This window comes from Apodemus sylvaticus, chromosome 1, assembly GCF_947179515.1.
Source record: "Apodemus sylvaticus chromosome 1, mApoSyl1.1, whole genome shotgun sequence".
NCBI lineage: Eukaryota > Metazoa > Chordata > Mammalia > Rodentia > Muridae > Apodemus > Apodemus sylvaticus.
The window spans coordinates 160581235-160605241 of NC_067472.1; the positions used below are offsets into that span (position 1 = coordinate 160581235).

Here is a 24007-nt window from a genome sequence, read left to right on the forward strand (position 1 = left end):
GAAGGCACAACATACCCAAATCTTTGGGACACAATGAAAGCAGTGCTAAGAGGAAAACTCAAAGAAAGAAAAATGAGAAAAACTCATTTTAAGAAAATATAGAGAGCATACAGTAGCAGCTTAGCAACACACCTGAAAGCCCTGGAACAAAATGCAGCCAATTCACCCAGGAGGAGTAGAAGACAGGAAATCATCAAACTCAGGGCTGAAATCAATCAAATGGAAACAAAGAGAACCATACAAAGAATCAAGGAATCCAGGAGCTGGTTCTTTGTGAAAATCATTTACATATCAAATGATATCCCCCTTCCTTTTTACCACTCCTCAATCCCCTCATCCTATTTCCCCTCTCCCCTTCTGCTTTGCCTCTATGAGGGTGCTCCTCCATCTACTCAGCCACTCCCACCTCAATACTCTAGCAACCCCTATTCTGGGGCATCAAGCCTCCCTTTCAATCCCATTGATGTCACATAAGGCCATCCTCTGCTTCATATGTATCTGGAGCCCTGGCTCCCTCCATGAATACTCTTGGTGGTTTAGTCCCTGGGAGCTCTGTGTGGTCATTTAGTTGATATAGTTCTTCTTATGGGGGCGCAGTTCCTTTCAGCTCCTCTGTCCTTCCCCTAGCTCTTCCATTTGGATCCCTGGGTTCTGTCTGATGTTGTGAGTATCTGCATTGTATTGCTTAGGTGCTGGTAGGTAAGAGCCATATCAGACTCCTGTCAGCAAGTGTTTCTTGGCATCAGCAATAGTGTGGGAGTTTGTTGTCTGCAGATAGAATGGATTCCTAGATGGGGTGGTCTCTTCCATTCTGGCTCTCTTCTACTTTTTGTCCCTATCATTCCTTTGGACAGGAACATTTCTGGGTTAAAAATTTTGAAATATGTGAGGGCCATGCCTCTCCCCCAACTGTAGAGGCAATGTGGAGGTGGGCTCTACAGTTTTTATCTCCCCTTTGTTGGGTATTTCAGCTAAAGTCATCACCCTTGGCTGCTGGGAGCCTCTAGCTTCCTGGAGTTTGGGACTTTCAAGTGTCTACCACAAGTTCCTAATCCCCCTTGGCTACATGCTTCTATTCAATGTTCTGACCCTCTGTACTTCTCTCCTACCCCTTCCAATACATGTCCCTGTCCCCTTTGTCCAGCCCCTCCTCTCTCCCTCCCAAATACCTCCCTCCCTCTACCCCCTATGACTTTTCTTTTTAAAAGCATCGAATGTGATTTCCTTCAGCAGTCTCAGTGCACATTTTCCCCCAAGCTCAGAGTGATTGAAGTGCACTAGAGAGAACCAAGTGGCCTTTGGGGGAAAAAAACAGTTTGGCTCCACTGATGGTGGCCCAGAAGTCAGAGTGGTTCCACTTTACAGAAGGTCTGTGGAAAAATTGCTGGCACCTTCCATCTCTTCTTTGTGAACAGAATTCACAAGGGCTAAACAGACCTTGTGAAAAGCTAACAAAAGAGCTGGTGCAGGGCTAATGGTGACCCAAGGTACAAGATGTGAATCTCCAAGCATCTAAACCGGTAAGGTATTGAATTTGAAACACAATAAAAGAGAAGGAAAGCTGGCTAAAAAAAAAATCATATAAAGAAATATTTGTTTGAAAATAGGAAAGCAAAGACCTTAGGGAGACAGTGGAAGATACAAAAAAGCAAATACTGTGTTTAAAATGAAGAAAAAAACAGTGACACAATGCATTTGTATTCCATTTGTTCTTGCTTTGCTTAGAAGCATACAAACTGTTTATTCAATAATGATTACCGATTTGTACATCTTCTTGGTGGGGACATCGAAATAAGGCAGATTTGAAGAAAAAAGAAACTGAAAAATTAGATGCTAGGTTGCAGACCATAGAACAGAAATTAGAAGATAATTTGAATCAAAATAGGAAACCTGTAGAAGAATCCAATCTGGAATTTACAGTTACACTAAAAGAAGATATTCCAAAAGAGAAAATTTTACAAAAGCTTAAAAAAATTGAAATTGAAGTCCATAGAAACACAGATAAAAAAGCTTCAGTTATATTTATATTGTGGAGAATCAATTATGAGGGGAAAGACTGTATTCTAAATTTAGAGTACAGATTAAGTTTGAAGCTACCTTATAACAATGTTCTACAATGGATTCTATATTTCATTTTGTAAACTTTTGAGAGTAATGATATGTACACATATTACTGAATCGTACTATTGATGCATTTTCAGAATTCCAATGGTCTTTTGCCTTGAATTTGGAGAAGTATGACTCTAAATTTGTTAGATATGGTAACTGTCTCAGTAATGTCCTTGCAGATCATAGTTGATAGTGCTTCAATGTGTGTATCTATTGGAATGCAACATTTTTGGATATTATAACATAGAAAGTATTACAGATATATCTTATATTCTTACAGGACAAATATTTATGGAGAATCTAATAGTCATTTAAAGGAGGCACTCATAGAAAAGAAAGAGGATATGGAATATTCCAGAGATAGAATAAATGGTGCTTTGTTGACATTGAATATTTTGAAGTCAATGAGACAGGTAGCACTGATGCTACAAAGCATTGAATTTTAGAAAGTACTACTGAATTAGATCAGACTATAGAAGTACTAATAATTTCATAATCCCAAAAATGGATAAAAGAAAGTACTTTGTATTTTGGAAGAGATTTTGCATTTGTTCTAAAAGGTTAAAAAAAAGGAAAAAGAAAAAAGAAAGAAAGAAAGAAAGATAGAAAGAAAGAAAGAAAAAAACAAGCAAAATGCTGTCTTCCATCAAAATTGTTGGAAATCTGATTTAACCAGGGAAGTGACACTGAAGATCTTCACTACACACAGGAAGAAAGAAATCAAAAGGACCAAACAGGACAGGTAATATAATTTCCTGTCTCTACAAGTGGGAACAACTCTGAGACTGGCTGAACCATAAAAATGTTTTCCATCTAAAATTTCAGGTAAGCATAGACAACAACTCCAGAGTTGTCTCCAGAGTCCTTAGGACTCATCCTCTCATGTGGCATGGACAGAAATCTATATTACAGTTTGGTTTTATGCCCCTCCCTTGTTAAGAGATGAAAGAATCAGCTTTAACTGAGCTGTGTATATTACTTGAAACGTTTATATGTTAACAGAACAAAAGGCCAGACACCAGTGGAATGGAGGCAGCCTTGACGAGAAAAAAGCCAAAGTGATCAGGCCTCAGACTGTCTCACTTGTTGTTTCATTAAAATTTGCTTCCAGGCCAACTATGAAGCAGCTAGCTCATTTGTTCCAGTCTTTCAGGCTGTCCCAATCAGGACTTTACCTAAGCCTATATTTTCACATTCAGAGAATGAACAAATGTTACATGTGGCTTTCTTAAGAGTTCACCATTTTCCCAATTTCATTCCTCCACAGCCCAAAAACGAATGCTGTGTTCTAAGTCATAGGAAGCAATTTTAAGAGAACCATGTCCCTTTCCCTTAAGGGGGAGTAGATGAATTTTCATCATTCAATAAGTGTTTGATGTTTACTGTCATTGGGGGGGTGGTTAAAAATAGTTATTGTCTTAGACAGGGAGTGAACAAAATAGAGCAGTTAGATACAAGGATTACTTTTTTTTCTTCTATCCACCTTTGTTTCCTATCTAGTGTTAGCAGGAAAAAGGAAGAAAAGGATGAAAAGAAAAAAGAGGATTATGGAAATAATGAAAATAGTGGGTAAGTTACTAAATCTAATTTTAGACCAAAGAGAATTCATGAGTTAAAAATCCTAACTCGGTACAGCTCTTTATATATTCATATATATTAAGTTATATTATAATATATATGTATATATTTGCATGTGTTTTCAACTTTTATTTGAGGTATTGTGCTTATATTCTTAAAAACGTAAAGTTCTAGTACTTTTGAAAGCTGCTATTACAAAATATAAGGATAAGTAAGGAATACAAGTTAATTGTGAGATATCAAAACTCATGGTCATGTTAGATACTAGTCTATTTCAATACAATAAAATATTGCCAACATTATTCATATAGTAAATAGTTAAGAATAAAGAAGCTTTGACAATTCAGATGCCTTGTAGATAGATAAATTGTCTTCAAAAACCTCAGAGATCCACAGAATATGGCCCTCCAGTAGACCCAACAAAAAACTGAGTCAGATGCAGATATTTACACCCAACCAATGATCAGAAGCTGCTGACCTCTGTGGTGGAACTAGGGAAAAGCTGGAAGAAGCTGAAGAGGAGGGTGACCCTGTAGGAGGAGTAGCACTCTCAGTTAACCTGGACACCTAAGCTTTCTCAGACACTGTCACATCAACTAGGCAGCATACATCTGCTGAAATGAGGCCCCCAACACATATACAGCAGAGGACTGCTAGGTCTGGGTTTATCAGAGAAGATGCACTTAACCCTCAAGAGATTGGAGGCCCCAAGGAGTGGAGAGGGCTGGTGGGGTGGGGCATGAGGGAGTAGGGACATCCTCATTAAGACAGGGAGAGTAGGTAAGGAATGTGGAATAGTCAGAAGGTGTACTAAACTTAGGATAAAAGTTTATCAGAAGGAGATCAAATTTGGAGTGTAAAAGAAAAGATTAAATAAGATTTGTAAAAATGTTGTTACAAAACAATAACAAAATAAAGTTGTTTTATTATTAAAAGATTTTTAAAAAAATGAGACAGTTCTGCTCCTTGAAGTACCCCCAATCTACTTCAAAGATGATGATGAGCATTGTAAAACCTTGTTATGGAGTTCATTTCAACTGTTGCAAGCTGCCATTGGGCAAAAATCTGCCCTTGCTGTAACTCTTAACAGAATGCTGCTCAAAATGGGCAAGCATGGACACAGTCAAATGGACTGATAAGCTTTGCCAAGATAAGGCAATCAGTTCTTCATAATTCCAGCTTCAAAAATCATCTGTCATATATGCTGTGCCAAAAAGCTGATGATGCAAGCTCCATTGTTATAGAGACATTTGGGGAGCCTTTTCCTGGCAGCTATATCTCTGCCATTTGTATAGTTTTGGAAGTTGCTTTCATACACTTCCTGAATACTCAGGTAATATTTATTCCCTATTAAGTTTCTGATGGTGTTGGAGACTAATTATGTACAACTTCACAATTAAGCTTGAGTTGTTTGGAATTTAAGAAAATGTTTGAGGTCTAAGAAGATATTTTAGGATGGTAATTCAAGTAAAGAGAGAAATTCATTTAGGTACTGAAATCTAAACTCACCAAGATAGGATAGGTAGTAGAATACTTTATCCTAAGTTGCCAAATGTATATGGACTCACCTTTATGAATATAAATCTTATCTTTTAATTCCCATAATTGTTCCATAATTGCTAGTATTGTATATAGTTTATCATGGTAAGAAAAATAGATTGTCATTGACTAAGATAGGGAAATGTAGAGAGAATATCTTGTGGATTCTATGGATGCACCACCTGTCAATTAAAAAGACTATGGCCTACAGGAAAGGGTGGAATAAATGATCTGAATTACTATAAGCAGAAAGAACTCTGGAGTAGAGCCAAGTGCAGGAAGAGTCACCAGGAAATGTGAGGTCAGAAGCATCATATCTGAGCAGAGGTAACTGGCCAGATGCTATAATATGAACAACTTTTTTGTTTTTTGTTTTTTTGTGAGAGATTTTTTTTATTAGATATAATTTATTTACATTTCAAATGATTTCCCCTTTTCTAGCCCCCCCACTAACCCGAAAGTCCCGTAAGCCCCCTTCTCTTCCCCTGTCCTCCCTCCCACCCCTTCCCAATTCCCCGTTCTGGTTTTGCCGAATACTGTTTCACTGAGTCTTTCCAGAACCAGGGGCCACTCCTCCTTTCTTCTTGTATCTCATTTGATGTGTGGATTATGTTTTGGGTATTCCAGTTTTCTAGGTTATAACCACTTATTAGTGAGTGCATACCATGATTCACCTTTTGAGTCTGGGTTACCTCACTTAGTATGATGTTCTCTAGCTCCATCCATTTGCCTAAGAATTTCATGAATTCATTGTTTCTAATGGCTGAATAGTACTCCATTGTGTAGATATACCACATTTTTTGCATCCACTCTTCTGTTGAGGGATACCTGGGTTCTTTCCAGCATCTGGCAATTATAAATAGGGCTGCTATGAACATAGTAGAGCATGTATCCTTATTTCATGGTGGGGAATCCTCTGGATATATGCCCAGGAGTGGTATAGCAGGATCTTCTGGAAGTGAGGTGCCCAGTTTTCGGAGGAACCGCCAGACTGATTTCCAGAGTGGTTGTACCAATTTGCAACCCCACCAGCAGTGGAGGAGTGTTCCTCTTTCTCCACATCCTCTCCAACACCTGCTGTCTCCTGAATTTTTAATCTTAGCCACTCTGACTGGTTTAAGATGAAATCTTAGGGTTGTTTTGATTTGCATTTCCCTAATGACTAATGAAGTTGAGCATTTTTTAAGATGCTTCTCTGCCATCCGAAGTTCTTCAGGTGAGAATTCTTTGTTTAACTCTGTACCCCATTTTTTAATAGGGTTGTTCGGTTTTCTGGAGTCTAACTTCTTGAGTTCTTTATATATATTGGATATTAGCCCTCTATCTGATGTAGGATTGGTGAAGATCTTTTCGCAATTTGTTGGTTGCCGATCTGTCCTCTTGATGGTGTCCTTTGCCTTACAGATACTCTGTAACCTTATGAGGTCCCATTTGTCAATTCTTGCTCTTAGAGCATACGCTATTGGTTTTCTGTTCAGAAACTTTCTCCCTGTACCGATGTCCTCAAGGGTCTTCCCCAGTTTCTTTTCTATTAGCTTCAGAGTGTCTGGCTTTATGTGGAGGTCCTTGATCCATTTGGATTTGAGCTTAGTACAAGGAGACAAGGATGGATCAATTCGCATTCTTCTGCATGCTGACCTCCAGTTGAACCAGCACCATTTGTTGAAAAGGCTATCTTTTTTCCATTGGATGTTTTCAGCCTCTTTGTCGAGGATCAAGTGGCCATAGGTGTGTGGGTTCATTTCTGGATCTTCAATCCTGTTCCATTGATCCTCCTGCCTGTCACTGTACCAATACCATGCAGTTTTTAACACTATTGCTCTGTAGTATTGCTTGAGGTCAGGGATACTGATTCCCCCAGATTTTCTTTTGTTGCTGAGAATAGTTTTAGCTATCCTGGGTTTTTTGTTGTTCCAGATGAATTTGATAATTGCTCTTTCTAACTCTGTGAAGAATTGAGTTGGGATTTTGATGGGTATTGCATTGAATCTGTATAGTGCTTTAGGCAAAATGGCCATTTTAACTATATTGATTCTACCGATCCATGAGCATGGGAGGTTTTCCCATTTTTTTGAGGTCTTCTTCCATTTCCTTCTTCAGAGTCTTGAAGTTCTTGTCATACAGATCTTTCACATGTTTGGTAAGAGTCACCCCAAGATACTTTATACTGTTTGTGGCTATTGTGAAGGGGGTCATTTCCCTAATTTCTTTCTCAGCCTGCTTATCCTTTGAGTATAGGAAGGCCACTGATTTGCTGGAGTTGATTTTATAACCTGCCACTTTGCTGAAGTTGTTTATCAGCTGTAGGAGCTCTTTAGTGGAGTTCTTTGGGTCACTTAGGTAGACTAAGAAAACTCAAAGGGAGACAACTTTGGAGATAGAAAGCCTTGGGAAGAAATCGGGGGACAGAGATGCAAACATCAACAACAGAATACAAGAGATAGAAGAAAGAATCTCAGATGCTGAAGATTCCATAGAAACCATGGACTCAACAGTTAAAGAAAATGCAAAATGCAAAAAGATTGTAACCCAAAATATCCAGGAAATCCAGGACACAATGAGAAGACCAAACCTAAGGATTATAGGCATAGATGAGAATGAACAACTTAAATTAGCTCTGCTCCTAGGAATATTTTCAGGTAATCTGTCTATTTAACCTCTCTCCAGATAGCACTTATTCCACTTGGAAGGCCATCGTAGTAATACTATATTTTAACTTATATTGATAAGGGAAATGATACTTTTACTAATCATTACATTTTCTAAACATAGGTTGAATAAATTTAGGTTAATATTTTCTACATAATATTTCTAAGTTTTGTAGTTGGTAGCTTGATAGTCATTTATAAAAGTGCAAGCATTGCTTTTGAACATTTATTAAAAGTCATCAAAATTTTATAAATATCTCTGAATTTCTTTTCCCCTGTATTGCTACCAACTTCTTCCAAACAAAATTTTTACGGCTTTTTTTATATTCCATTATATGTCAGCACAGTTATACATCTATGTTTTTCTACTTTGAAGAATAATAACTTATGTGACAAGCTAACAAATGAAGCCACTTCTAGAATGATCACTTCAGGCAAACTTTCTACTGCCTGGATTATAACTAAAAATAAAAAATATGTTTAAAGTAATTGCAGTTGTTCACAGTAGGAAAGAGGACAAAACAGGAAAAATTTGGACCAGTATAAGAGACATAGAAGAGTTACTATCCAACCCATATTCCAACCACATGGTTTAGGTAAAGTAAAGGTTGTACTCAAAATTTTCTCCATCTATATCTTTATTTGGTCTCAATCTCTATATCTATATCTATATCTATATCTATATCTATATCTATATCTATATCTATATCTATATCTATCTATATCTATATCTAATCTATACATCTACATCTAATCTATATCCTTATCCATATCTACATCCATATTTGTCTTAGGGTTTCATTGCTATGAAGAGACCCTATGACCCTATTTACAGAGTACAGCATTTAATTAGAGCTTCCTTGCAGTATCAAAGGTTCTGTCCATTATCATTACAACAGGAACCATGGCAGCATGCAGACAGGCATGGTACTGGAAAAGGATCTGAGAGTTCTGAATCTTGTTATGACTGCAATGAGGAGAAACTGTCTCCAACTCTGGATGGAGCTCAAGCCACAAGTACTACAACAAGGCCACACCTCCTAATATCAGTTCACATGGGCCAAGAATGCATAAGTGACCACAGTATACATATCCATATCTATAACTATCTATCTATCTATCAATCTATCTATCTATCTATGTGTATATATATATGCACATATATGTATTATGTGTCTGTGTGTGTGATGTTTCATCATATATACATACATACACATTCTATATCAATATGTATATTTTATACATATTTTCATGTATAAGGAGTTGTCTCCCTAGAATACACAGACACAAATACACACACACACACACACACACACACACACAAACACACACATGCCAGAGAGATAACTGAATTATGAGGCATTTTAGAAAATATGGTTGGATAAATGTTTATATATGTTGTATAAAAGTGAGATATTTGTCTCATACTTATAAGTAATAAGGAAAAGAAATACTGTTTTGCTTCTTAGAAAATATAGACTTAATTTGTAAACCCTTAAATTACATAGATTAAATCTACTATCTAGACACAGTGGATTTCTTCATTTAGATATTGAGTTTATGAACTTCATTCAAACTTGGTAGTGTGAATTAGATTGCACTATTAAATCTCTCAATTGTTATAGTAAGTTAATAACTATGTGGTGTTTTCTTGTTTAATGAATAACATTTAATTATATATTTTCAGTTAGTGATAGAACAAGGCAGTGATGGGTTGCCATAATTTTCCACTGCCTTCCTGAGCTCAAGCTGCATAGTCAATTATCATAGACTGCTAACAACTAGTCCTCCCTACTTGCAGATCTGTGGATCGAACAAACTACCCAACACATGCCTTCTAATAGTTCTTAGTTCAGAGATGGTAACTTCTGTTTCTTTTCTTACAAAAAAAAGATGAATTTGTACACTGACTTCTTTAGTAAGAGTTTATCCCCATAACTCCTTCCTATACCAAGTGTTTCTCGGCTGATTTACTCACTTAGTTAAGATTTTATTTCTGTGAAGAATATATTCTATGACCTATTCAACTCTTATAAAAGAAAATAATTGTGGCTTACTTTCAGTTTCATAATTTCAGTTCATTATCATCCTGTCAGGAAGCATGGGAGAAATCAGGCAGACATGGTTATAAAGGAGGAGCTGAGAGTTTTTCATTTTTATCCAAAGGTAGTTAGAAGGAGACTGTCCTACACAGGCAGCCAGGATGATGCTCTCTTCCAGAAAGGGTAGAGTTTCAGCACTGAGAGACTTCAAAGACTGACTACACTGTGATATACTTCCTGCAAGACCATACCTATCCCAACAAAGCTAGACTTCTTAATCCTGCCACTTCCAAAAGCCAAACATATTCAAACCACTACATTTATCATCAATTGATTGGATTTTGGATTTCTATCAGTTTAGTGTTCACTTAGTCAATTAGTAATGGAGTTTGTTGGGAATTGCTCTATCACTTAAGTTACTCTTCAGATTAGAAAGTTATATTTTATGACAAAAATTTCAGAGCCAAAGAACTCAAATGACAGTAATAATATTTAGCATAAAATTTGCAAATATTAAGTATGTTAACAAAGTGAAAGAAGAAACTCAATATCTATCAAGAAGTGTGCTTTACTGATTTTATGAAGTAATATCAGGTATGCATATAAGGGAAAATAAATATATTCTAATACTAAAGAGAAGTATAAAATTTTTCTTATCTCCTTACTATAAACACTTGTAAAAATTTGAATTTAATGAAAACCAATGCTATATAAAGTACTGTGTGCTAACCCAGAATTCCACAAAGACATTGCTGGGGCTCAAGACAATAGCAATACTCAAATACTATAAATAAGAAAATTGTCAGAATATATACATATTTAGAATTGAATATTTATTAAATCATATATAATTAAACATAATTTAAGCTTATAAATATGTGATCATTACTAAATATTATTATTGAATAATAATAAAGCATTTGGCTAAATATTATATATAAACATATGTAAATACTACAATTTAAATAAATTTGTAACAAACTACTCTGGTCAGGCTTTTATGAAGCCTGAGTAAATTTCTTGTGAAAAATAGAATTATTTTCAAAACTAAAGTTTTCAGATATAGCTCTATGGCCTCTATGGCTCTTCTTTGATCCCTTCTTTCTCTTTCTTTTTTTTTTTTTCTGTTTCTCCCTGTTTTTGCTTTTGTTTTTGTTTTTGTTTGGTTTTTTTTTTTGCATTCACAAACACAAAACAGTTTAATTGTTTTCAGTCAAAGGCTTCTACTTACAATTGTTTGCTTAATGATAAATGAGGACAGTTTAAATGTTTCAGTAAGTCAAGTAATTCATGAAACTTGGATTTGAATTGTTACTGTTACTTCTCAGCAATTACACCTAAATAAACATTCATGGTACACTCTCAAATAGGAAAGAAAAAAGAAAAATGTACAGCTGAGGCAAATGCTGAAGTTTGCATTCTGAGCATTTAGAAGAAACACCCTGCTCTGAATCCTTGCCTCTGCCACTCTGGTTTGATAACTTGAACCTGTCACATTTTATTCAAGCAATAAAACACTCTTCTGAGAATAGCAAATATTATGAAAATGTAGCCATAAAGACTAAATATTTAAATAAGTATCTTGTTACAGATTGTTCCAGTTATTGAAAGGGGCCCCTTAAAAAACCCAAGTGTCTACCTGTAAACCCTAAAGAAAGAAATGAGGGAAGAGTCTCTTAATGTATAAATTGGCAAAACAAATGTGGAAGAGCAGGAACTTCTTGAAATGATGTTCCTAATCAATTTGTGGTTTATTCATTTACAGTATCAACCTTTAAAAAGCAAAATAACCAAAGATGACTTAAGAATACAAATACAGAAGTCCTCCATCAGAGGGGGTCTCCACCATCTTGGCTCCCTGACGGCCCAGGTAGGGAGCCCCAGGTACACAGAGATATCCTGAGTCTACCATCGCTTGGGACTGAGCTCCTCAGGCTTCTGCCTGCACTCAGGGCCTGGGCAGCTCTGCAAGCCATCTGTGTGCCAGTCCTGTCTGAGGATGTTTGCCTTGAAGACGGATCTGTACTTGGAAAAGGTATGATATGATAGTGTACTTAACTGAACCAGAAAACTCCACCAGAGAACTCCTACAGCTGATAAACAGCTTCAGTAAAGTGGCTGGTTATAAAATCAACTCAAGCAAATCAATAGCCTTCCTATACTCAAAGGATAAGCAGGCTGAGAAAGAAATTAAGGAAATAACTCCCTTCACCATAGCCACAAACAATATAAAGTATCTTGGTGTGACTCTAACCAAACAAATGAAAGATCTGTATGACAAGAACTTCAGGTCTCTGAAGAAGGAAATCAAAGAAGACCTCAGAAAATGGAAAAAAACTTCCATGCTCATGGATTGGCAGGTTTAATATAGTTAAAATGGCCATCTTGCCAAAAGCAATATACAGATTCAATGCAATCCCCATCAAAATCCCAACTCAGTTTTTCATAGAGATAGAAAGAACAATTCTCAAATTCATCTGGAATAACAAAAAAACCAGGATAGCTAAAACTATTCTCAACAGTAAAAGAATTTCTGGGGGAATCAGCATCCCAGACCTCAAAGAGTACTACAGAGCAATAGTGATAAAAACTGCATGGTTTTGGTACAGTGACAGGCAGGTAGATAAATGGAATAGGTTTGAAGACCCAGAAATGAACCCACACACCTATGGTCACTTGATCTTCCACAAAGAAGCTGAAACCATGCAGTGGGAAAAAAGATAGCCTTTTCAACAAATGGTGCTGGTTCAACTGGAGGTCAGCATGCAGAAGAATGAAAATTGATCCATTCTTATCTCCTTGTACTAAACTCATCTCCAAGTGGATCAAGGATCTCCCCATAAAACCAGCCACACCGAAACTAATAGAAAAGAAACTGGGGAAGACCCTTGAGTACATGGGCATAGGGGAAATGTTCCTGAACAGAACACCAATAGCTTATGCTCTGAGATCAAGAATTGCCAAAGGGGACCTCATAAAATTTTAAAGTTTCTGTAAGGCAAAGGACACTGTCAAAAGGACAAAATGGCAACCAAAAAATTTGAAAAAGATTTTCACCAACCCTTCATCTGACAGAGAGCTAATATCCAATATATACAAAGAACTCAAGAAGTTAGACTCCAGAGAACCAAATAACCATTTTAAAAATGGGGGAAAGAGCTAAACAAAGAATTTTCACCTCAAGAACTTCAGATGACTGAGAAGCACCTTAAGAAATGTTCAACATCATTAGTCATTAGGAAAATTCAAATCAAAACAACCCTGAGATTTCACCTCACATCAGTCAGAATGGCTAAGATTAAAAACTCAGGAGAGAGACAGTAGGTGTTGGCAAGGAAGTGGAGAAAGATGAACACTCCTCCACTGCTGGTGGGAATGTAAGTTGGTACAACCACTCTGGAAATCAGTCTGGCGGTTTCTCAGAAAACTGGGCATGACACTTCTGGAGGAAGTCATCAATGCTTGGATAGTACATTTCACTACAACTTGGGTCATCTGGGTATCCATTGGATCTACCCATCGCACAGAGCTGTCCCATCAGCACAACCATTTGAAAGAAGGCTCTTGGTGTTCTCATGGGAGCAAGGAAGGACCAGTGATCTTTATGTGGATCATAGCATTCAACTGTTAGAAGATATTTCACTCTGTTTCAACCACCTGCTGCTATGAGATTCCCATTCATCTTTGCTGCCCCTAGTCCAGACTGTGTGTACTGCATGGGAGACATGGGCTTCTTTAGGAACTCATCAGGCTGCATCTCAAAGTTTATACTCTTGCTCAGTTATGGAGTACTTGTTGTTGAGCTCTCTGGACTGTTCTGCCCATGCAGGAAAATGACACAGAATGTATCATCAAGCATAGCCAGTCACAAGTAAGTGATATTTGTGGTCTTTACTGACACAACAATTTTCCACTCATGCTTAAGACTTTGCATTGAAGCATTTTGAGAATAGAGATATCCAGTGGAACTGCCACTTATCTGCTTATGGCCATTTTCATGGGGTGGCTCTTTCTACACAAACTGAAAATGATCATCTTCACTGTCAATCACCTCAGCCTGTCCATCTAGTGGGTTCCGATCAAGCAGTGTGTGATCAGCTGAGTAATACAAGGTTTAACCCTCTTCCACGAGCTCTTCCTGGCTCTCTCCATTCTCCCAGATGCTATACTGCACCGCATTGATTACCTTTGCATACAATGTGCTGTTTCTGGGCAAGAAAACATTATCTTCAAGCATTACCTCCTACTTTTGTCTCAGAAGCTTAAGAAATTCCTCTTCTGAAATTTGTAACAAATTCTCCTGAATATAAGTGTCAGTTTTATTCAACAAACAGGAATCTTGCATACAACTTGAAAAATATTGGTAAGAGGTGCAGCTAGTAACATCCATTCTAGATAGTAAATAACCTCTGTAGACCTGTCTGACTCTGTCCATATTCAGCTTCTCTGCTACTGAACAAAAATCTTTTACCAATTCCTTATCAGCCTTCAATTGAGCTATGTATGCATAATTCAGCAAGACTTCAACAGCTTCTGGACTGAGATCATCCAACTTCACATGAAAAACTCCACTGTCACTTTTGAAGATTTCAAATAAAATAGGGGGCTATATCAAGCCAAGGCTGCCCTGTGTGTTAGCATTTCATGCCCACTGACTTGAAGTCAAACATCATAGAACTACTCACTTTTCCTCAAGGCATTTAATTTGGCAACTGAAAATTCAATATCATTTCATCTCCAAACATCAAATATCCATTGGGATTTGTTTTTTCCTTATAAATTTGGCAACTATTTACTGGAGAGAAATGTGTCATTGAAAACACAGATGATCCAAAGACAAAGGAGTGCTTGGGAATTCCTTAGACCCTTTTCCCTCTGGTCCACTCTCTGAAGAGAGAACAAGACAGACACAGGATACATTTTGCTGGCTGCTATGTTGAAGTGCTCCCCTGTTTGTTTAGCAGAGAATTCTGCTCTGCCAGAACTTCTTTTTCTGGCAGAATTAACAAAGGGAGGGCAACATTTTCCAAAGAGGAGGGGTAGCTGACTCCTCAAATATCTCCCTGAGAATGAACAAGTAGGTTCAAAGGGTCATATACTGACCTGGTCCAGCTTGTCTTGGCCTGGGCAGTGTCATTCTGCAGAGGCTTGTAAGGAATTAGTCTACACCAGGTGGGTTCTCTGACTTGGGAAGCAGCTACAGGTTTGGAGCCTACCAAGTCATGGAATGCAGGGAAGGAAAACTCATTGGAACGGAGCTTTCTAGGAAGCACTGACTGAAGTCCCTGGTATTATGGGAGGCTAGGCAGCCAAGCACAGCATTAGGAGAACCAACTCTGCTCGAGAAACGGTAGCTAGAGAAATACATGTGATAGTGTGTCTTAACTTTCTAGCTGAACCCATTTCTTGGTGCTGCCCATGAGCTCTGCCCAAGCCAGAGACCCTGAGTATATAAAACAAGCCAAGGACATCGGATGTCTATGTGCTCCAGAGCTCCAAAAGGCTAGCTGCTCCAACTTGGGCCTCTTGCTCTCCCCTGTACTATACTGCAGTAGCTAAGCCCCTCATGTCCCCATCTGTAGAACAAAAGAGCTTCTGGGTTGGTAGTGAGATCCTTAGCTCTGGTGTTCCTCTGAGCAGCTCTGCCTAGTCTTTTTCTCAGACAGTCCTTCTGTTTCAGAAGGGTCACCCTGCCCTGGCCTATCTGACTTCTGGTCTTAGGAGTCAACCCTGATCAGGTTTGTCTGTTCTGGCTCTGCCACCCCTTGAAAGGGCTGTGAGCAAGTTAAGGAGCTGTTCTCCTGCATTTGGATCTGCTTAGGATCCAGGCAACTTCTTGACTCTGTTACAGTCCTAGGCTTTAAGTCTCTGGCTGGGGAATTGGGTCTGAGACTCAAGTCCAAGAGCAGAGGAACAGAGCACTGAACAGTAGCTCAGCATGAGACTCAGTGGTATACAGGCTTAGATGAGCTGGTATACTTATTGTCAGCTTGTTGCATATTCCAGGATTCAGTATTTTAACAGGTTCTAAGGGCCTTTCTATTGTAGCTCATAGTTTTTCTCCTTTTGGCTCCATTGCTCTTAAGCATAGAGTTTTTTTTTTTTTAAGAGAGAGAGAGAGAGAGAGAGAGAGAGAGATAAGCTAATGACTATAACAATATATTCCTCCATGTGAGAGGAAGTTTATACAAATCAATAAAGTGAGTTTCAAAGATGGAAAATAATGTGATAGGGATCCTGAAGTATAGCTCTCCACAGTTCATGGCTACTGGGTAGACCTATCCCTTCACAGTTCATGACCCCCATCTCCTCCACCTCCAAGGGTTTGTTTTCTTTACTGGCCTGCTCACTGGGAGTTTGACCATGCTCCCGTGAGTATAATGGTCAAATAAAAAAGTACTGAGTATTTTTTCTTCTTATTGTGTAAGATCACAAGGTTGGAATGGTGGACCTGGGATGACAGGAAGTGAGTGTGATCAGGGTGAAATTTCCAAATAATCAAGAAAAATATTATGCTGAGAAAAAAATTAAAGAAAACAAACAAAATAATGTGTCATGGGAACAAAACAAAAACAGGCATAGCTGAATTTTCTCTGTTGGACAAGTATTTTGGCATATTTTCTATGAGGTTTAGTCAGATAATGTATTTGGACAAGTCATGTGGTTATCAAATGGATTACCCTGGCAAAACCAGACTTTCTTCTGACTGTATCATCCCTACTTTTCTTGAGTAGTTCTACAGAAATAGAGCAGTGATGAATTACAAGTATCAAAACTGTTTTAATAAAATCGTCTCTAGGACACATTCTCTCTACTTGGGATATTTCATTTTATACACAATGGGTGTCTTACTTATTTTAATACTATTGTAATAGCACTAGCATGAATCATATCAGGAGAAGTTTTCTTCCTAAATTACTTTAAAAAAGAATATACACATAAACGAATATAAAATCAATAAGAAATACACAGATGACTATTTTACTATCTGTCTTGAATATCAATTGCTCACACGGTAAAGTTTCATCAAAGCCTATTCATGTCAGGTAATCTTTTAATTTTCAGAACATGAATAGGAACACAGAAAAATGTAGTGAGAGCACTGATGCACAGCAAGACACAAAGTACAGTGCATTAAACATTTTTGTTCCTTTCCCTTGACTTCTCAGTATGGCAGTCTTTACATCTGTCTGCCCTCTGTGCAGGATGATCACTACTGACCCTTAAATCAGTCAAAATCTTTGGGTTGTAAATTGTAGATTCACTGTTTTCTATTTCAGTTGTTCAAATCCAGTTTTAGTATTAATCTTAATTTTCAATAATAATAAACTTGCGATAGAGTGTAGAAAGAACTCCCTTGTGCCAGACTCAGGCAGAGTAGGTATATATCAGTTAACTCTGATAAGTGACAAGCCTATGTCAGGAAAGCAGGGAGAGACAGTACTACGTGAAAAGACAAAGGTACTAGGAAATGTCCAGTGTTATATAAAAGGCACATTAATTTGAAAGAATCTCATGTGTTCCTGTCCATAAATCATTGATGGCCTCATAGCTGAGGCTGGAAATAGGAGATGAGAGTTCTAGGAAAGGGAGAGGGAGGAATCACATGATAGAGTTAGGAGCTGCCAAGTCCCCCTTGGTCTTTATGGTGACAGTGACATTGTATCTACCCTTAAGGCATGGCCCTGGTGTGAGCCTCCATGAGTGTTGATGGCTGCTCTGGGCATAAGGCTTTTTGTGTAATAATGTACATATCTCACAATCCTCTGAGAATGCCCTCCCTGTTAACTTAATGACCCCATGATAATTAAAATCACAAAAACTCCAGGAGTTAGGCGTGTGGCTACATCTCAGCAAAAATGGTAAGCACTGGGACCTTCAGGATAGCTCTTAGGGAAAAGGGAAAGACCTCTAAATACATGAGTTCTGAAATATATAATTTTTCAACTATGCAATATGAATTATTTGATGTAGAAAGTAGTCCCAGGCCTGCCAGGCTGTCCACTGTGCTGCTGCCCTCTACAGTTTCCTTCGACCCCCGCTGGAGGCATCTTGTGTGGGGTCTCTGCTGCCTGGCTCACTCATGGGGTTCCATGCTCCTGCAAGCTGTGCATTGCCATGCCTGCCAGAGCTGTGGATTGCACCAGGAGCCCTGAGCTTGCCTGTACAGCCCCGCTGAATGGCGCCTCCAGTGTATCTAGGGATGCTGCCCCTGCTGCTGTGGCTGCTATTGCTGTTGCTTGGCTTGGTTCCAGGAATGTGGAGCTTTAGCGACCTGATTTTCATTAAAGAATGCAACAGTCACAAGGGAAGACCCAGTCTTTTTAGATTTCCAGGCTAATGGAGAAGGTCCCATTAAGGTCACATGGTTAAAAAATGGACCAAAATTGTGTACAAATAAACAGATCCAGGTTTTATCTAATGTCTCTTTATACATTAGTGAGGTAGAAGGCAGGAAGGGAGAGCAATCAGATGAAGGATTTTATCAGTGCTTGGCAGTGAACAAATATGGGGCCATTCTTAGTGAGAAAGTTCATCTGACATTGTCAACTATCTCTGCGTTTGAAGTCTATGCAGTGTCTACTGAAGTCCATGAAGGAGGAGTTGCTAGATTTTCATGCAAGATTCCATCAACACTCCTTGTAGTCATAACATGGATATTTAATAGGACAGTTCTGCCTGTAACCATGGACAGGGTTACTGCCCTGCCATCAGGGAAGTTGCAGATCTTAGATGCTGGCCCGGAGGATGCTGGGAATTAACCGCAGTGTTGGAACTACTATAGTTCATAAGCTTAAAAGCATGGAGGCCTTGCTGACCGTAGTTCCAGCTAAGGAGATGAGTTCGTTCTATATGCCAGCCATTATAGCCAGGCCACAGAATGTAACCTCATCTCTACGTCAGACAGTAGTGCTAGAGTGTATGGCCACAGGATATCCCAAATCCATCATTTCCTGGTGTCTTGAGTATTGATGTCTTCAATACTCAGGTACTTGGCAATAGCAACCTCATTATATCAGATGTCAAGCTACAGCATGCTGGAATGAATATTTGTCAGGCCACCACCACAGGCACCTGCAACTTTACGGTTGCTATGGCAACATTAATTATATTAACTCCTCCTTCATCTGACGAATAGCCTGAACGTTTTTAACAAGGTCACGAGTTGGCACTGCACAGGTTTGTATGTCAAGCAGAAGAAACTCCCTCACCCAAAATGTCCTGATTGAAAACATGGAAGAAGGACACATTCAAATGACAGGACTAAAATGTACAACAGCAAATTGGTCATTAATCAGATTATCCCAGAAGACTATGGCATCTATCAGTATGTGGCTGAAAACAGGATCTGTTCTGTCTCGAGCCAGACTGACCATGGTAATGCTGAAAGGTAGACCCAGCACTCGTTACAACATTCATGCTGAAACCATGCCGAGCTCTGCTATCCTTCTAGCTTGGGAGAGACTACTGTATAATTCAGAGAAGGTCATTGCCTACTCTGTGCACTACGTGAAGGCAGAAGGTTTAAACAACGAGGGATATCAGGTGAGCCTTGGAAATGACACAACTAATTATATCATCATTGACTGGGAACCTGACAGCAACTATATTTTCTACATTGTGGCAAACATGACAAGATCATGTAACATAGAACACCCTAGAAGATGTGCTCCTAAGACTACCCAAAATTAGCTTTACAAGTCGAAATCCAAGACATTCTTGTCTCTTCACTGCAAATCCCGGCCAAGTACTGGCGGAGCTAAGTGGTGCTGTACCGGCTGTCCTTCCGCCTGAGCACTGATAATTCCATCCAAGTTGTAGAACTTACAGGGACTGTACACGAGTACCTTCTGGAAGGCCTTAAACCAGTTAGTGTCTCTCTGTTTCGGATTACTGCTGCTACCTGCGTGGGGCTGGGAGAGTCATCAGTGTGGACCTCACACACAACGATCAAAGCACAAGCGTAAAAGCCCTAAGTCTACTGAACTGCATTTGGAACCACTGAACTATACCACCATCTCAGTGAGATAGCTGCAAGACACAGAGGAGCCTGCTGTCATTCGAGGCTACAAGCTATTTTATAAAGAAGAGGGGCAGCAGGAACATGGACGTATCTTCTTAGACACCAGTGACCTGCTGTATACGCTCAGTGGCTTGGACCCCAGAAGAAAATACCACATGAGGCTCCTAGCTTACAACAACATGGAAAACGGCTACCACGCTGACCAGATCTTCAGGACTCCAGGATGTGTGTCTGTTCGTGATCGCATGGTCCCTCCACCATTGCCACCCCACCATCTCTATGCGAAGGCTAAGACCTCCTCTTCCATTTTCCTGCACTGGAGGAGGCCTGTGTTCACCACCACCCAAGTCATTAACTACACCATCTGCTGTAACCCTGTTGGCCTGCAGAACGCCATTCTGGTTCTCTACCTACAAACATCAGAAACCCACACGCTGGTTGAAGGACTAGAACCAAACACCAAGTATGAATTTCCTGTCTGACTGTACGTCGACCAGCTCTCTAGTCCCTGGAGTCCCGTGGTCTACCATTCCATACTGCCAGAAGTACCCACATGCCTCCCAGTCAGGGTGAAGGTGACTCTGATGGAAGACAACACTGCCCTTGTTTCCTGGAAACCCCCATATGGCCCAGAGACAGTGGTGACATTCTACACCATTTTGTATGCTTCCAGGGAGTCCTGGATTGTGAGCGAGTGGCAGGTCCTTCCCCGAGAAGGGGCACTAACCGTGGTTCTGCTGGAAAACCTGGTGGCAGGGAATGTGTACATTGTCAAGATATCTGCGTCCAACGAGGTGGGAGAAGGGTTTTCAGATTCCGTGGAGTTGGCTGTCCTCCCCAAGGATGCTTCAGAATTGAACCAGAAGCCCAAGCGTTTGGATTCTTCAATGCCATAGTTTACTCAGGCTATTACCATCTGGACCATAAGTCAATGATGGGCATCGCAGTCGGCATTGGCATAGCCTTAACCTGTATCCTCATCTGTGTTATCATCTAGATATACCAAAGCAAAGCCAGGAAGTCATCCATCTTAAGACGGTGCGGAGTGGAACCTAGCTGTTATCCCAAGCCAGTGCCTCTGTAGCAGTGGGGAGTGACATGGGGAAGAACCTGGAGAGAGCTACAGAGAATGAAGAGTCCTTGGTACCCATGATGTCAAGCAGACTCATCGATGCGAAGGGAGGGACTGACCTGACCATCAATAGCTACGGTCCTATAATTAAAAACAACACTACGAAAAAGTGGCTTTTTTTCCCAAGACACTAAGAAGACCAAAGTTGAACAGACTCAAAGATTTCCTCAGTCCATCTGCTTTTACCAGCCAGGCACCACAGTGCTGATGAGCAATAAAGACTCCCGAGCTCCCCAGGCCAGACCACTAGCTTCCCATGACCTTTGGGGCTACTGCCCTTGACACTGGGTATTCAGCAATCAGTGAAGGCAGCCATGAGACAGGGGATTCTGGAATGTTTTCCCATGAGTCCAATGACAAGATACACCTGTCCTCCATCAGCAGCCACACAGACCCCACGTCGAATTCCCTCGCTGGTGATTGTGATGGGGATGTTGCACAGAAGCAGCACAAAGACTCTGTCCAGGCCTTGCCAGGCAAGCAAACCTCAGCCCCACCGCAGACATCTGCAATGTCATTTTTAACTTTAAACAGAAAGGTTTATATTGATAGTTACAATTAATTAGGCTAGTGGCAGAAACTACCTTACTGTCACCAGAGAGTTTAAAATAAATTGTTGTGATTTCCTTGCCAGCAGATGGTTACAAACTATTTAAGCTGTAAGGTATTTTTTTCTTTCTCAAGCAAGTAAAGAAACCTTCAACTCTATAGTATTAACGTCTTTTCACATTGTTGAAATTACTTGCTGAAGAGAAAAAAAATAAATCTTACTACTAATCTCACAGACTAAGGTATTTAATGCTCAACAGCAGCTTTCGGCTTGGCTTGGTGAGAGCCAGCTTCTTTGAAGTCTCATGCCAAAGACCATTGTGTTTAGCCTGTAAGCAAAGATGAACAGTTTTAAAATAAATTTATTTAGAAGCAGATAGTGAATATAGCTTCAGTTGCAAAAAGAAAATATCAAAAGGCTAAGTTTACATAGTTAAAAACAATAGTTACATTGGTATTTATCAGTGTTTTTTATTTGAGTATTTTATATCAGCAAATTAAAAAGAAATCAAAATCCAACGATATTTAATGTTACCTTGGAATATAGGGAAATTTAGCTGTTGCTCTGGGTCCACAGAAAACTTTGTGTTAATGGAGACACACAGGACAGAGGACTTCTTTTTGCACATGTTTGCTGTTTCTGCTTAGCATATTACCCCAGTGTTACTCCTTTTTCTCCTTGTAGAGTCTGGGCAACTCTGAATTTTTGGTGCCTCAACATTAACAAGTGTGTCTCTTCATTTTATCCCTTGAGATTGGTGAAGTACAATGTCATTTCTGGCTTTTTTGTATTTTTGTTAACTTTCCCGCTTTTTTATTTTCTATATTCTTTGTTTACATTCCAAATGATTTTCCATTTCCCAGTTCCCCCCTCCCCATAAGTCCCATAAGCCCTCTTCCCTCCACCCATTCCCCAATCAAGCCCCTCCCACTTCTCTGTCCTGGTAATCCCCTACAATGCTGCATCAAGCCTTTCCAGGACCAGGGCCCTCTCATCCCTTCTTCTTGGGAGTGATTTGATGTGTTAGTTGTGTCTTAGGTATTCAGAACTTCTGGGCTAATATCTACTTATCAGTCATTGCATTTTATGTGTGTTCTTTTGTGAATGAATTACCTCACTTAGGATGATATTTTCCATTTCCAACCATTTGCCTAAGAATTTCATGAATTCATTGTTTATAATTGCTGGGTAGTAGTATTCCATTGTGTAAATATACCACATTTTCTATATCCATTCCTCCATTGAGGGACATCTGGGTTCTTTCCAGCTTCTGTCTATGATAAATAAGGCTGCTTTGAACATAGTGGAGCATGTGTCCTTATTGCATGCTGGGGAATCCTCTGGATATATGCCCAGGAGTGGTATAACAGGGTCCTCTGGAAGTGTCATGCCCAGTTTTCTGAGGAACCGCCAGACTGATTTCCAAGAACTCAAGAAGTTAGACTCCAGAGAACCAAATAACCCTATTAAAAATGGGGTACAGGACTAAACAAATAATTTTCACCCGAAGAACTTTGAATGGCTGAGAAGGTCCTTAAGAAATGTTCAGTATCATTAGTCATTAGGGAAATGTAAATCAAAACAACCCTGAGATTTTACCTCATACCAATCAAAATGGCTAAGATTAAAAACTCAGGAGGCAGCAGGTGTTGGCAAGGATATGGAGAAAGAGGAACACTCCTCCGCTGCTGGTGGGAATACAAGTTGGTACTTTCCATTTTTTAAAGATTTCAAGAAACAAGTTACTTTGCTAGCCTTGCTTCCTCTATAATACCTGAATTAGTGGTAGTGATCTTACCATGCAAGCATAGCGATTTGCAACTTTATGTTAAATTAGGTTATTTTACAAGATTTTCAAAATAATGTATTTGAAGATAATTCAAGGAGCTCTTCTGTGTGAATAAGTCAATAATCTAAATCCAATTGTGCCTTTAGTGATCCTCTGCCCAAGTAAGCACAGCTTTAAGCCCATTTGTAAATTTTTGCCACTATGACATATATATACATGCAATTCTATTTTGTAGTTTCACTTAATGTACTTTCTAACATTGCGCAAGGTTTCAATTTAATTAATGAAATAGATAATGAATAGAAAACTGGTTAAGGCAGGTCAATTATATGCCTGCTGGAGATATAGTATATGCATATGTGTGAAAATATCTCTAGTTTGTATTTTAGCAGTATTAAATTTTACTTTTGGATATCAAACACTTAAAATTTAAAAGATATTTCCTAGTTGTTTCAAGAAGGAAATGTTTTAAAGACAGACTAATAAATGACTATTTTAAATGTTGTTATTTGATAATTTTAAAATTATTAAAATTCTAGTGTTAGTGGATAATCTGCCAGTAGATATTTTATTCTTAAACTAATTCATATTATTTG

General features: G+C 39.0%; 2 pseudogenes; one reads left to right on the plus strand and one right to left on the minus strand.

Moving 5' to 3' along the window:
• Window positions 1-11683: 11683 nt before the first annotated feature.
• On the minus strand, window positions 11684-14670 carry LOC127689162 (influenza virus NS1A-binding protein homolog; annotated as a pseudogene).
• A 3425-nt stretch (window positions 14671-18095) lies between these two features.
• On the plus strand, window positions 18096-21634 carry LOC127689217 (protogenin-like; annotated as a pseudogene).
• Window positions 21635-24007: the final 2373 nt, after the last annotated feature.